Source organism: Haemaphysalis longicornis, unplaced genomic scaffold (genome assembly GCF_048455015.1).
Source record: "Haemaphysalis longicornis isolate Haplotype H1 unplaced genomic scaffold, Haemaphysalis longicornis Haplotype H1 scaffold_3, whole genome shotgun sequence".
Lineage (NCBI taxonomy): Eukaryota > Metazoa > Arthropoda > Arachnida > Ixodida > Ixodidae > Haemaphysalis > Haemaphysalis longicornis.
This window is the reverse complement of record NW_027526335.1, coordinates 30,859,773-30,872,859: the sequence shown is the minus strand read 5'-3', so window position 1 is coordinate 30,872,859 and position 13,087 is coordinate 30,859,773. Positions and strand designations below refer to the sequence as shown.

Here is a 13,087-nt window from a genome sequence, read left to right as displayed (position 1 = left end):
AATTTCAGCATCTCATCGCATCAGTAAGCGTTTTCCTTCACAGCCGCCAATCTCGACAATGGAATATCAAAGATGGCAGTATTTGATATACAAAAGGAAATAACTACCCCATCGGTGTGCTTTCTTTTGTCTCTGCTCGTCCTTTTCTTTAGTGCGTGCGGACAAAGAAGTTTAAAAAGTACGATTTTTTTTTTTTCGGAGTTGCAAACGAACGTTAGCTTCTTCTTTCCTCTAATATAATTTTTTTTTTTGCAAATTTGTGGCTCAAGCTTGAACGACAGGAACTTCCGTTCGCTTTCTTTACATAGATAAGGCCTCGGGTTGTGTGCTCCGGGCTCACTTTGACGATATAAATCATCGTACTTTTTTCTTCTTCTCCGCATTAGGCGAGCAGCGGAAACAGGTTTACGGCGTTCCTTCCGTGCTCAATCTTGATTCCATTTGAGTTGACATCGAGAGAGAGTATTACTCGCGCGGTCCCCACGGAGAAACCATTTTTGCTCCGCTGCCTCCGTCTTCGTTCAGTTCAATCGACTTGCGTGATAGCGGTGAAAGCGGTATTGTCCGTGCCCTCCGGTTCCCTTCGGCTGAGAAATCGCTATGTGCTTTCCTCATTGCTTCGTGACACTTTATTGTCCTTCACATGTGAAAAAATGGGCAAAAACATTGTTTAAGTTACAAAAAAAAGCACCCATTTGACGAACAAGTTCACAAAAGAGAACCGATAATTTAGAAAAGGTGGCAGAAAGTGCAGAATTCGCTACGCAGGCTCCTTTTTTTTTTGAACATATAACGAAGACTATTACTCACCTGTGTGAAAGACTAGTTGCCAGGTAAACATACCAGAATGGTTTAAATATAGAAGTGAGCCATTACAATACCAGCGCACCGTTTAGCTTCGGCACAGCGTATACCCTGATTTGAATGGTAGAAAGTTTATATAAGGTTTAATTTCGACTCTTCGTCGAAATTTCTAGCTTGTTTTTCTTGTATAGTTGAGGTACAGTTTTTCCCCTTGTTTTTGTTTATTCATGTAGAAATTGTCGCCCTGTTTTTGGAGCTGCAGGATGTTGCACAATTCAAAGATGTCTATATAAGACGGGGTTTCTTTTTCTTTTTCGCAGCAACGTTCGAGTGATAACGTATTTCCACTGCCACCTGTATTATCTCAAGCGAGTTCAAGAACCGCAAGTCATATGCAGTGGCACAGATTGCAGCGTCACTGAGTGATACGATCTGTGTGAACGAACCACGCTAATCATATTGGCTGCCATGTGCAATACGAAGCGCTGTCCAAAAAATTCTGTTGACGTTGCTTAGTCAAAGGTCAGGTAGCATGCTCGCCAAGCAGAAAGTGTACAAAAGGCAGCAGACATGACTGCAACTCCGATTTTTCGCCTACGATGATTTGCTTCCTTGACCGGAAAGAGCTCATGTACCAGCTTACATAATAGGCCGACCGGTTTTGTGCAAAACTTATGTTTGAAGTGTTTGTGTCAGCACTTTTGAATTATAGCCGGTAAAGCAGAAGTGGGGCTGACCTCTTCAGCTTTCATTAAAGGTTTTCTCTCTTTCTCTTTGCCTGTGACATACAAGTGTGTGAGGCATCTTGCATGTGACACAACTTTTATTACTCCTTCGTGGGTCGGCGGTGGCGCCGTACGAAGGCACCAGAAGAAAAATTACGAAAGCTGGTCGTTCTCACAGCTCCCAACCAATACCCGTGGTGACATTTCAACACAATAATGTTGTCACATTTTTACAGTACTTCGCGCCCAGCAGTTAAATAGAAAATACGGCCTTGACAAAGCAAATCAATACAAATCGTTGCATACAATTTCTTTCGTTGGCTTCGAATGCATCATAACTTCCAACGGTTGGTAACTCGCGTGGGCTTGCTTTCATGCTGATATTGAGTCCAATAGGATACCCTGGCCAGCCCTAGCAACCCGTTCCAAGGCAAAATGTTTCTGGAGTGCGTATACCGTTTGTATAGAAAGGCCGTAAATATTTATGTAATCAGTCTACAGAAATTTCTGGCAGCCGTTCATGGCAGCTGTTAATTGCAGCCTTTTCATTCCCAGTCGTACAAAGGTAGGACACAGTCTCAGCAATGTTCCAAACGCGGCAAAAAGTGTTTTCCTAAGTTTGATTGATTGTAGGGTTTAACGCGCCGACTCACGCAGGCGATGAGGCGAGCCGTAGTGGAGGGCTCCGGATTAATTTTGACCACCTGGGGATCTTTAACGTGCGCCGAAATCTCGTACACAGGGGCGTTTTTTGCGTTTCGCGTCCATCAGAAAAGCGGCCGCCGCGGCCGGGAATCGAACCCGCGAGTTCGTGCTCAGCAGCGCTACGCTGTTTTTCCTAAGTTAAAGCTGATACATTGATTGGACGTACTACATAGGCTAGACCACCTCCTAACTTAAAGCAGGTTAATGTCTGTCTAAAATATAAGCCATGTACATTTCGGATTATACTGCTCCTTTGACGAGCGGGACATAGTAGCTCCACTTGAGCAAATGAAAAAGCATAGCTCTCTCTCTCAAGCATGCTCCCAATTATTCTGAAAAAAAAAAACTAATAAAGGAACTGTAAGACAACCTTCAGCGGAAATCTTCACAATCCGAATCTAATACTACCGATTGATATAGTCCAATTTCCATAGGGCTGCCTTAGTAGAGGGCATTCGAGAAACCACAGCGCCAACACAAGCATCTGAGACCCCCAGAGATAAAACACCTAGCAATGTCAGCGCGTCAACTGCTTTAAAAGAACGACAATGGTAATATAAGTCTCCGTTTTGCTTTAAAGGTCTATTCTCAGATAACTCGCTCAACTCCATTTCGGCCTCCCACAGCGTTGTTTCCACGAAAATAAGATGAGCAGTATTCCAAAGTTTCAAATTATGTGCGCCACTATGCCAGCAGTAACGCCTTGGGACAAGAAAAGCAGAGCGGTCAGAAGGGCTTGTCAATTATCAATACAGGACTCACCACGGACTATCCGACACGCTATCCAGCATTTGTTTTCCACGTATATTTCTATGGCGAGAGGGGCCTCGGACTACCCGCGGACGATCCGCGTTGATGTTGAGACTGAATATTGAAACGTGTGAGTGTGCTAGCTCCGTAATAACTTCGAAGTTGTGCGATCAAATAGAACGAAAGGCCCCACTTCAATCGCAAAATCCCGTCCCTTCGCGGTTGATTTCGTTGGCGCCCGTGAATTGCACTAACTAACCTCTGTGACGCAATATAGAAGGGATAAAAAGGCCCTGTGGGGGTCACTGTTTCATCCCTGTTATTACTTCCAGCCGCATTTTTGTGGCGTTTGCGTTTATATTGGCATGACCTATTCTGGCATGATATTCTTTTGAATGAATCAAACGTATTTTGTATTGATGCTTAGTTCAGACGGGAACCGCGTGCAAGATGGAAGATGCGATAATTTTCAAACGATGATATAGCCTATTTTTATGCGAAATTAAACGTAGTTAGACTTTATGAATTACTCTTCTTTGCAATTCCGCCATATGCTTCAATTTGTTCCAGAAAACCCGCAATAAACCTTGTTCTGTGGCCATTTTAACACGTCGCACTGTCGTGGAACTTACAGCGTCACATCAATACTGGTTTCGTCAAAAAAAAATTTCGTTTCAGACGTGCCATTACCTTGTCAGCCATCGTTTTTTATTTGCAGTACGTTACACCATCAACGTCATTAGAGCTACCTACGCTTGTCAGAAAGCAAAAGTTGTAGGTGTTTTAACCACGTGTATTACAACGAAAGTCCCAACTACTGTCTGCTCCCATAGGAAACCGTGTGTTATAAAAGGCAGAGCGCGGTCATTGTGCAACCACTTTTCGTAATCCTACTTCTATCTAGAAGCGCACGAGCAAATACACAATTTGTTTTTGCATCTTCTCTAGAATAGTTCAAGGCATCTAGGACTAAGGGCGCCTCCCACCGGGTGGGTGCCCTCGTAGCGGCACCTAGATTCCGACCAATAATGTGTATTCATCATCATTCACTACAAAATAATGTGTAATGATTGCATTGTTAAAGACTTGCCCTGAAACAAAAAATGGGGTTCAGTCTGTTTAATGCTGCCTCTATTAGAACACAGATAAAAGGAGGTCTAAATAAATTGTGCCTACAAAATCGTTTTTAGAAAGATGCCTCAAGATAATCGTGGCAGGAATGCACGGTGGGGCTTGGCGGAAAAAGTGGTTTCCCAACATCTGCTCGCATTTGAACTCTTCAACTAGTACCCCGACCTTCCGTGGTCTATTAAAGTACGCCAGTGTGTTCCACGTTACGATCATGCTTCTTCACACTTTCCACCGTTGTAAGCGAGGCATCGCTCGTTATTGAAGCGAGGCGCAATTTTCTGCCGTGTTCTCTTCCGCTCTTCGCGTCCATTGACTCCCCGTGCGCTCGCTCTTCCCTTTTCCACCTCATGCCCTTGGGACACCGCCTCTTCCGACTCCCGCCAGATGGCAGCACACAGAGGCCTTGTTCGGCTTCCGATTGGTGGCCGAGCAACGGGGCACGAGCGAAGTCTGAAAACGCTCCTTTCACTCCTCGCGTTCTCGCATCCTTGCGTCGCTTTCCCCGGCGCTCTCTCCTGTACCAGCTTACCAACTGCTCTCCTCGCCTCCTCTCTCTCTCTCTTCGTCCTCCCATCCTTCTCCAGCGCATCTCTTGTCGTCGGCCTCACTAGAGGGATGCTGGGGAGCGCCAGTCGGTCGCCTGCGTTCTGGACCTGCGGACTTGCGCCCTTCATCGTCCACAGCGAACAGTGTGCAAGCCGCGTTGTTGGCTCTGGGACTCAGTGAGCACCACTCCACGTCGTCTTCCCTTTTCAATTCGACAAAACTTCACTGGGACCGAGAGGGATTTAAGAGGTAAGCGGACCTCTCATTGCGAGCATGTAAAAAGTTTCCTTAACGTCAAGTCGCAATGATTGGAAATTTAGTTAGGAGCATGGGACGAATTAGGTGGCCTTCATCATTGGGATGCAGATCCTGATTCGAAGTGACAGCTTCTCCCAGCGTTGAAACTGATTATGCTCCTAATTCGCTCGAGTCAGGGCAACCGATGCAATTTAATACGGATATCATTAGGAATAAGCCTATTGCTGAGCTGTTGGCTGAGTTCGAAATACTATACCGATCAAACCAAAAACGAAACCATGTAGACAGTGCACACAGAGCGGGACTTTTCCTGACAAACACGTTGTTAGCGTATAAAAGAATTAGTTTAGGAACATAAATACAAACAAAGACGCTCACACATTCCAAATACACTCACTACATTCCATGTAAAATGATGGTCGTTGAACAATATATTTGACATCCCAATAAAGATTTAAAACTAGCAAAAGAATTCAAAGAAGGTGAATTTGCACCTAACTCCTAATTTGCAACACTAAACTTGTAAAGGTTTCGGCTAACGCCAACAGCTCATTTTTTATCGCGGAAATAAAGGCTGCACAACTGTTCCTTGGACATAGATGGTTCTAATGCCGTAAGACCGTACTCCATCTTATCAGTTGGAGTCAATTTATGATATAAAATAACCAGTGTTTAAGGGTCGCATTTATTATAGTTACTTTATATCACCCCCAAACAATCCAAAAACCGCACGGCTTGCCCCAAATTTGACACCTACTGGTTGAATTCTTACATGCGAAACACTTTTAAAGCATCCACTTTTATAGTTCATGAGTAAATGACTCAATGAACGCTACCTGTCTTCAAGGGCATGAGGTGTATTTACAGTCACGTGAGTGGGAACCCCCCTTAGTGCTAATTATCAACTTGATGACACTCAACCCCGGCTAACAAAGAACATGGGACAGAAACCAATCGTATTCCAGCCCCGCACATGGGAAGTTTGGTGGCTCTAATCTTTCGTTAGATTATATCTGCATCTTACATTACTTACACATTTTACTCTAAAATATGGCCCGCCACAGGTGTATTCATATTACCTGAAAAAAAAGCAATAACCATATTCAGCCAACACTGCAGGCCCTCCGCCATCCATTGCTATCTAGCTCAGCCTCCCGGGCTCCTTGCATTAGCCACTTGCATCTTCGTTTGCGGAAAAGGATTTCGTGGCTGCATAAGTCTAGCGACCACCTTTTTTTCGCTGATGGGTTCTATTCCAAGTTAAGGCTGAAAGCTGGGCTAGTTGGTGTTGACTTGGAACCATTTTACCAGCGAAAGACGGACAGGGACCTAGAAAGAAGTAGACATGACAATCGCTAGACTGAAGTATAGCGATTGTCCCGTCTACTTCTTCCTAGTTCCCTGTCTGTTTTTCGCTGGTAAAATGGTTCTAAATTTATTCCAAGGCAGAGAGAAAGAGGAATGACGGAGCTTCGATTTCTCAAAATGAGAACAATGAGCTCAACATGGAAAGAATTATACAACCATCTTTTGCCCAGATTAGAATGCCATGCTCGAGGTAAGATAGTTTTGAGTGGAAGATCACCAGGCCAAGCTATAATTACAACAAAGGGTTTCGTGCTCCAGGTAAACACATTTAAATTTTTTAAAATGAATTGAGCTTGAAGCCTGGCACTTGATATATTGGCCAACCTTTGCGACGCTCATTGTGAACCCCGGACAATGATCAACAAAAGTCCTTCACGCTGCTGCTATTTGCAGAGCTCACTCAGCCATTGGGATCGACTGCGTGGGGTACCCTTAGGGTCGGTGTGAAGTGGCCGATACCAAGTAGCTTGTCGGCTGGCCCAGGTTCATCAAGTCATAGCCTGTTCTTTACTCAGGTCAGAACACGTTCGCTATGATTGGCGTATCGATGAAACTTCGCTTTCGTATTCGAGGTGGGCCGCTCTCATAAAGGCAAAGAGGAAAATCGGCAGAATATTTGGGCTGACGTACGATGTGAATACATTCGAATATGTAAGTTGGCGCTCGTGATAGAATCTTGGCTTTGTTGCAAAACGTTTCTCTGGCTGGTGTGAGCATGACTGACCCCCTTTAAAGATAAAAAGACTCTGTTTTTTAGAACGCCTTGCAAAAAATAAGCAATTAATTGCAACATGGAGCCCTGAAAGGCATTGTGCAATGAATAATGCATCAAGGACAGTGCACTCGTGAGACGTAACGCCGCAAGGTGGGGAACACACAAAATAGCAGTTAGGTTGCGTGATGTGAAAAGCTGTAGTTTATTACCGCAATAAAAAAAAACATGCCACAAAGTTATGAGTGAACTGAAACACACATTCGCGCAGAAGAAGCCCCGAAATGAATAGGACCAGCTCACACGTTGCCACATAGCTATCACGCTGAGGCTTTTGATTCCGTCTTACCCACCCCAGCGCAGAAAACAAAACAAGAATTGCTAGAAGCTTTGACGCAAACCTGAAAATATTGAGATAGGCAAAACACAAGACCCGTTAAAGAATGATAAAAATTCCCCCGCATTTCCCCGAGGGGGAGAATGTGAAAGTGCGAATGCACGGTTGTCGGCCCGCTTGCGGCGCTTGCACTCGGCCCCCGCAGCCCACCGCCTCACCGCCTTCTCTTCCATCTCTTCCATCGGGTTTGTAGTATCACGTGTACACCACGCAGTTATCAAGCCGCTATAACGCCGCTGAGTCGCCAACGCACGCCGCTGACGACGTAGTTTGAATGCGTTAAAGATATAAGGTGCGTCACTAACACTGATATCAGCGTCGCGTCCGTGGCTTGGTTGGTAGAGCGTCGCGCTGCGGCCGCAAAGTCTTTGGATTGAAACCTGGCGCCGGATGCTGTTTCTTTCTTAAATATAGAGGAGCACTGCGGACGCCGCCGCCGCCGCCGGCGGTGGATGGTTTGGGGTCGCTTATAAAGTGCATTCGCACTTAAAAAAATTGCACTCAAATATGAATCGGGCTCAGAGTGCTACAACAGAAAAACGCAATACCTGAAATCTGTTTTGCACGCTGCACCTCCTTTCAATTCGTACACTGGCCAGTAAACGAACAAGAACTTAGCAACACAGATTCCAAGTTTTGTGTTGCCCATTACATCTTTAACCTCATAAAATGTGGAGACATAAAGCTGGAACTTAGCACTAATGAACTAATGAAGCATTTAAGGAACGTGCTTTACACAGTACTACGCAGGCCCGCATTTTAAATGCAAGGTCAGTGCCTCCTAAAACGTATGGAGTTTGCGATTTAAAAGTTTACAGGTTGGTGGATGACACAAGTATGGTTTCCTTTTTCGTTCATATCGCACAGCTGAAGTCAATGTCGCAGTACATTTGTCCACATGATGCATGACAAGCTGTTGTGATATGTTGGTTTACATGAAAGCAAACACTAAACTTCGCATCTTCTTGGCCAAAAAACTGTTTTTGAAGCTGTCCGTGGCATACTGTTAACATTATCGTTCTTTTTTCAGGCTCGACCTGATGTTTTCACTTTATCAAACCGCCAAGACTTCATTACATTACTATATGTTGCCTGGAAAGGGCGCACAAGTCGGAACCAATACACTCGGCTATTCAGATAAACTTTTCTACTGTTCATCCAAGGGTGATTATATGAGCAAAACTTTTACAGATGCCCTCCTTAATCTGTCTGCAATACCACAGAGCTCGGCAGGTGTCGTCATGTCAATACTCTCATAAAAACCAGTATAGAAGTAATAAAAGCAGTGAATCGGCATGTGTTGCCCACAAAAAACTGCGGCGAGGACCCAAATATTTTGGCACCCAAACGCTAAAGAGTTGCTGAATTTCCCATCAGCCTGCACTGGGGATATACAACAAAGACAGGGAAACAGTTGGGCGCTATCTAGTAAGCTGTGTTTTGCTATTTTTTATGTTACTGAGGTTCCGAAAAAATAATTTTATTCTAGCACAGTTGTTGCCTGAAAAGCTTCACAGGCCCCGTCTATTGTCTTGGTAACATGACCTGTGTTCATTACAGAAGGTTATGGAGTTTTTATACTTATATGGTGGCGTTTTCAGGCATAAACGGTGTGAAATCTTCTATATAGTTGCAAAAAACGGCACAAGACAGGAGAGAACAACGGATGTACAACGTACGGACGCTAACTTCAAACTTAATTCTATTAGAAGGAACGAAGGTTTTTATACATAAAAAAACGCTTTGAATCCCAGTGACTTTAAGGTTACCGCACCAGAAAAGCTCACTCCCTGTCGGCAGGTGTCACTGACGGCGAATCAATGTGCTTGTGCCAGGCCGTCGCTATTTAAAAGGCTCTTAAAATCTCTTCTTATAGCCTGTCACCGGCACGTGCCGGCAACGTGGTGTTACCGAGGTCTGGATGGCAATTGCGACGCTTAAACTTTTCCGCCAAATTTCCGCCCGCACTGTTGTTAACAGCCCCGTTATGCTTCTGCTCCCTTTCAGGGAAACACGGGCCAGTTTGGACGGTATATTTTGACAAGGTAGAAGGAGACATTTTGGAACCATTTTGCATAGTGAGGGCCGAGGGCACGTACGTGAAGTCATCGATAAAGAAATAGCTTTTCTGGGGCGGTATTCTCGTAACTGCCCCTTTTGAAAACGTCCCTTTTGAGTCCCTTTCATCGTGACGTACTTCCGGTTAAGCAGTGGGCGTTGGGAGTAGGTTTGTCGCACTTGCGTTACGTCACTTCCGGTTTTTTGCTTTTAGCCAATCAGGGCTCGCCAAAAAGGACACTTTTAAAAGGGAACAAAACTCGAGAATACCGCCCCTGGTGCGGTAACCTTCACGGCGCTATGGTTCAAGGCACTTTTTCTTATGTACAAAACTTCTTTCTTACAACAAAATTCAGTTTGAAGTCAGTAAAATCGATAGTTGGGCAAGTTGGTGTTGATACATCGTTAAGTAGCGCTTGAGACAGGACAAAGTGACACACACGGCGGCCCTCCTTTCTGTTAGCTCTTGTGCCCTACTCTTGTGCTGTTTTTTTTTTCCTAAAGTATGTTGAACTCCCCCCCCCTTTCCATCAAGGACCTGCTGCATCTAACTCCGCAAAAGTAACCAGGTACTGGCTCCAAGAAAGTACGCATGTAACGGAATTGATGGTTTTGGGCTTCATGCATATCCCATGAAGCGAGCCTACCCTCACGCTTTGCTTAAGGTAAGCTCAGTATAAGTAATAAACCCTGCGTTGCGATTGGGACAACGTTTGGGAGGTTCTTACCGTGACAATACTCGTTTTTTCTTGGTTCCTTTTCTGTCCCAATATTGTCCTTTAACGTATTGACAATCGTAAAAGCCTCGATAATCACTCCATGAGGCATAATTAAACCTATTTCGCTCAATGTAATGGGAGAGACTTCGGACAAAAAAAAAAACGTATAGGTAAGGACTCAGTCGTAAGGTTTCCTCCGAATATGCCCCACAATTGCAAGTACCTGTCATCATGAACAGCCCATTCTGCTAGACGGGATCGCGCAGTGGGGATCGATTACATTAAGGATGTCGGGGCTACCGCCGTAAATGATTTATTTTCTGAATGAACACTTACTTCGGTGCGAAATTCAAGCTTGGATTTTACGCCCAAAAGCCACACATTGCTCAATGAGGCCCATCGTAGAAGAGGTCCGCAGAATAAGGTAGAACTCCTGTACACTACATTGAAGATTACCATGGCTGCTAAATAATTCACACTATGGTCCAATTCACAGCCCGGTTACTTCCTCCCGCCAGCTTGAAAAAACGCCAGTTCTCCACTGCAACCCTTCCCCAACCTTGAGCAGTGGGCGGGCAGACTGATCAACTCCCGGCTGGAGGACCACAAGATTTTGGTCTCGTAAGCACGATCAGTTCTAGGTGTTTATTTGGTACCTGGACTGAAAAGTACCTAGACTGAGGTAACCACCCCGTGAAACAGCTCCAACCACCAGCTACATTGTTAGACTAATGACGTTTATGCCTCCTCCTCCTGCTCCTCCTCCTCCTCTCCACAACACAGCCAAGGTGATGCTTCGGCGTATAAAATATATATTTAATTTCAAATATAAGGCACTTCTTATTTTGTGACTGGCACCAAAAACATCGTAAACCAAATACGAAAAACAGCTGGCACCACCCCTAATCAAACTCGCAACATTGTGACTACTAGCACAATGGTTTGGCTACTGCAGGAGATGCATTATGAGTATTTTATCTTATCTGCAGCCATAAAAGGCCTTAGTATTGTTCCTATTTAATTCACAAAATGACGGTAAAAACACAGTTATTTTACATTGTTTTCTTCTTGGTTATTTAATGAGGCAACAGTCAAGCATAGTTACCCGTATCTGGGGGTGAATCAGATAAGGCGTGATTATATTGCCCTCACCTATTTTTTGCTCCTCGGTTACAAAATATAAAAGTAAAACCTAATGAACAAGTCGACGTCCATGAACACGTATCACAGCGTAGACCACGTTTTTCTGGGACAGTAACCGCACTCTTAGTGGTCACTTTCCAGTGTTTCCAGAAATAAACGTTTCCGAGATACGTAGGGTTCGGCGCAGAACCCCCACGTGGCTAGTTTGCCAGCGTGATAGGAATGCGCTAAGTGCTTCCAATAACGAACCACTCTACGATCATCTCGGTAGGACATTACGCGGCACTCTTGGTGATTACCCGTGTAGTTCTACCAATAAAGCAAGCAGGCTTAGACCGTCACTGTGATAGGTTTTCCTCGACCAGGCTAATGGCGGAGAGTCATTAGCTAATGGGAACCCCTTACTGCGATAAAGATCTCGTCTTCCTTTTGAACTGTGTCTTCTCGGGTTCTCGCAGAGACTGCACAACGTGTACCTTGAGGAGGGAGTTCGAAGGTTCCGAGCAACATCTTCACGTGCTTCTGCACCAAATAAACGTGCACAAGAACAAGGATGTTGTCTTAAGTCACAATGTACCGCAGCCGGGAAACAGCTTGTTCTAGATTTAAATTAGTTAGGTCAATACAAGAGAGAGAGAAGTTAGAAAAGCCACTAAGGATCAAATAAAAAGGAAGGGTACCAGCCTTAACGATTAATGTTAGCAATGTTTAGAATGTAAATGTGCTGGACAATACGAAGACTAGCGATCGAAAATTATGCTGGCGTTTAGATGAAATGGGCAAATAAATATCTCCAAAGAACACCGACAACAGAGGCGTGCAGACGACTCTGAAGGGATGCCGGGAGTAACTCGTTCGCATTAACAGGGAATGGCGATGGTGGCGCAGTTTTAATGAAAGATAAAAGTGTTAGGATTTTCTGTACATTTGGCGGAGGGGATGAAAAGGACAAGCACCCAAGAAAGACTGTTAAAATGTTTCTAGAAGCTTGCTCAATACCTGTTCAGATACTAAACAACGGCAATCTTTCCATCATCAAGGAAATATATGCCCGACGAAGAGGTGTAAACCACCACAGAGCGACGATATTGGTAATAAAATGCGGTAGAGAGTATATTAAAAAATACTTTTACTGTTTAAATTTACTTCAGGGTTCGGGGAAAGATGCTTTTCAATCTTGAAACATACATTCTATCTCACCCAATGTTTCCATCTGGGAAAAAAGTGAAACGCTTGATTGCGTGCCAGAAATTGCTTTCTTGCAACTTTTTGTTCCTAGTAGCTAATTCAAACATAAGTTTATTTCTCTTACCTGATTTTATAAACGGATTAACTACCTCATTAAAACCACCCTTTATTTTATTCGCGATTAATAAACAACAAAAAATTCGTATGTTTAGATTCGAAGAATAAGCCAGCCACATAAAAATGATTCGTTATACTTGCCAGCCGCCCAAACTCCTTCATGCAGGCACGCGCACAGCCAATAAGCTTGTTGTGGTGTGCCGACAGCGCAGCCAGCACAAGTTCCGCAAGGTAAACACACGGCCGATGGGGCGACAGCATGATGAAGAAGCCAGGAAATGACGCCCCGGCACCAAAATAACAAGGACGCCCTGATCGGCTGGCCGTTGTAAGCAAAAATAAAGACGCGGCGAAGGCTCTACGGGCACATCAGGGTGCAAGAAGGATGTTGATTGATGGCATTGCTACGCTGTGTTTCGGAAGGGCGCCTTGGTTGCGAGAGGAGAAAAGAAGTTGGTGGATCGAT

General features: G+C 44.5%; 1 protein-coding gene across 2 annotated transcripts in view; it reads left to right on the top strand.

The window, feature by feature from the left end:
- Positions 1 to 4,609: 4,609 nt before the first annotated feature.
- LOC144174228 (para-nitrobenzyl esterase-like) overlaps positions 4,610 to 13,087 on the top strand; it is an 85,260-nt gene continuing 76,782 nt past the window's right edge. For both annotated transcript variants that reach the window (XR_013323446.1, XM_077702790.1), the window contains exon 1: positions 4,610 to 4,910. The gene's annotated coding sequence lies outside the window, so the exon portion shown is untranslated. The remainder of the gene's footprint in view (positions 4,911 to 13,087) is intronic.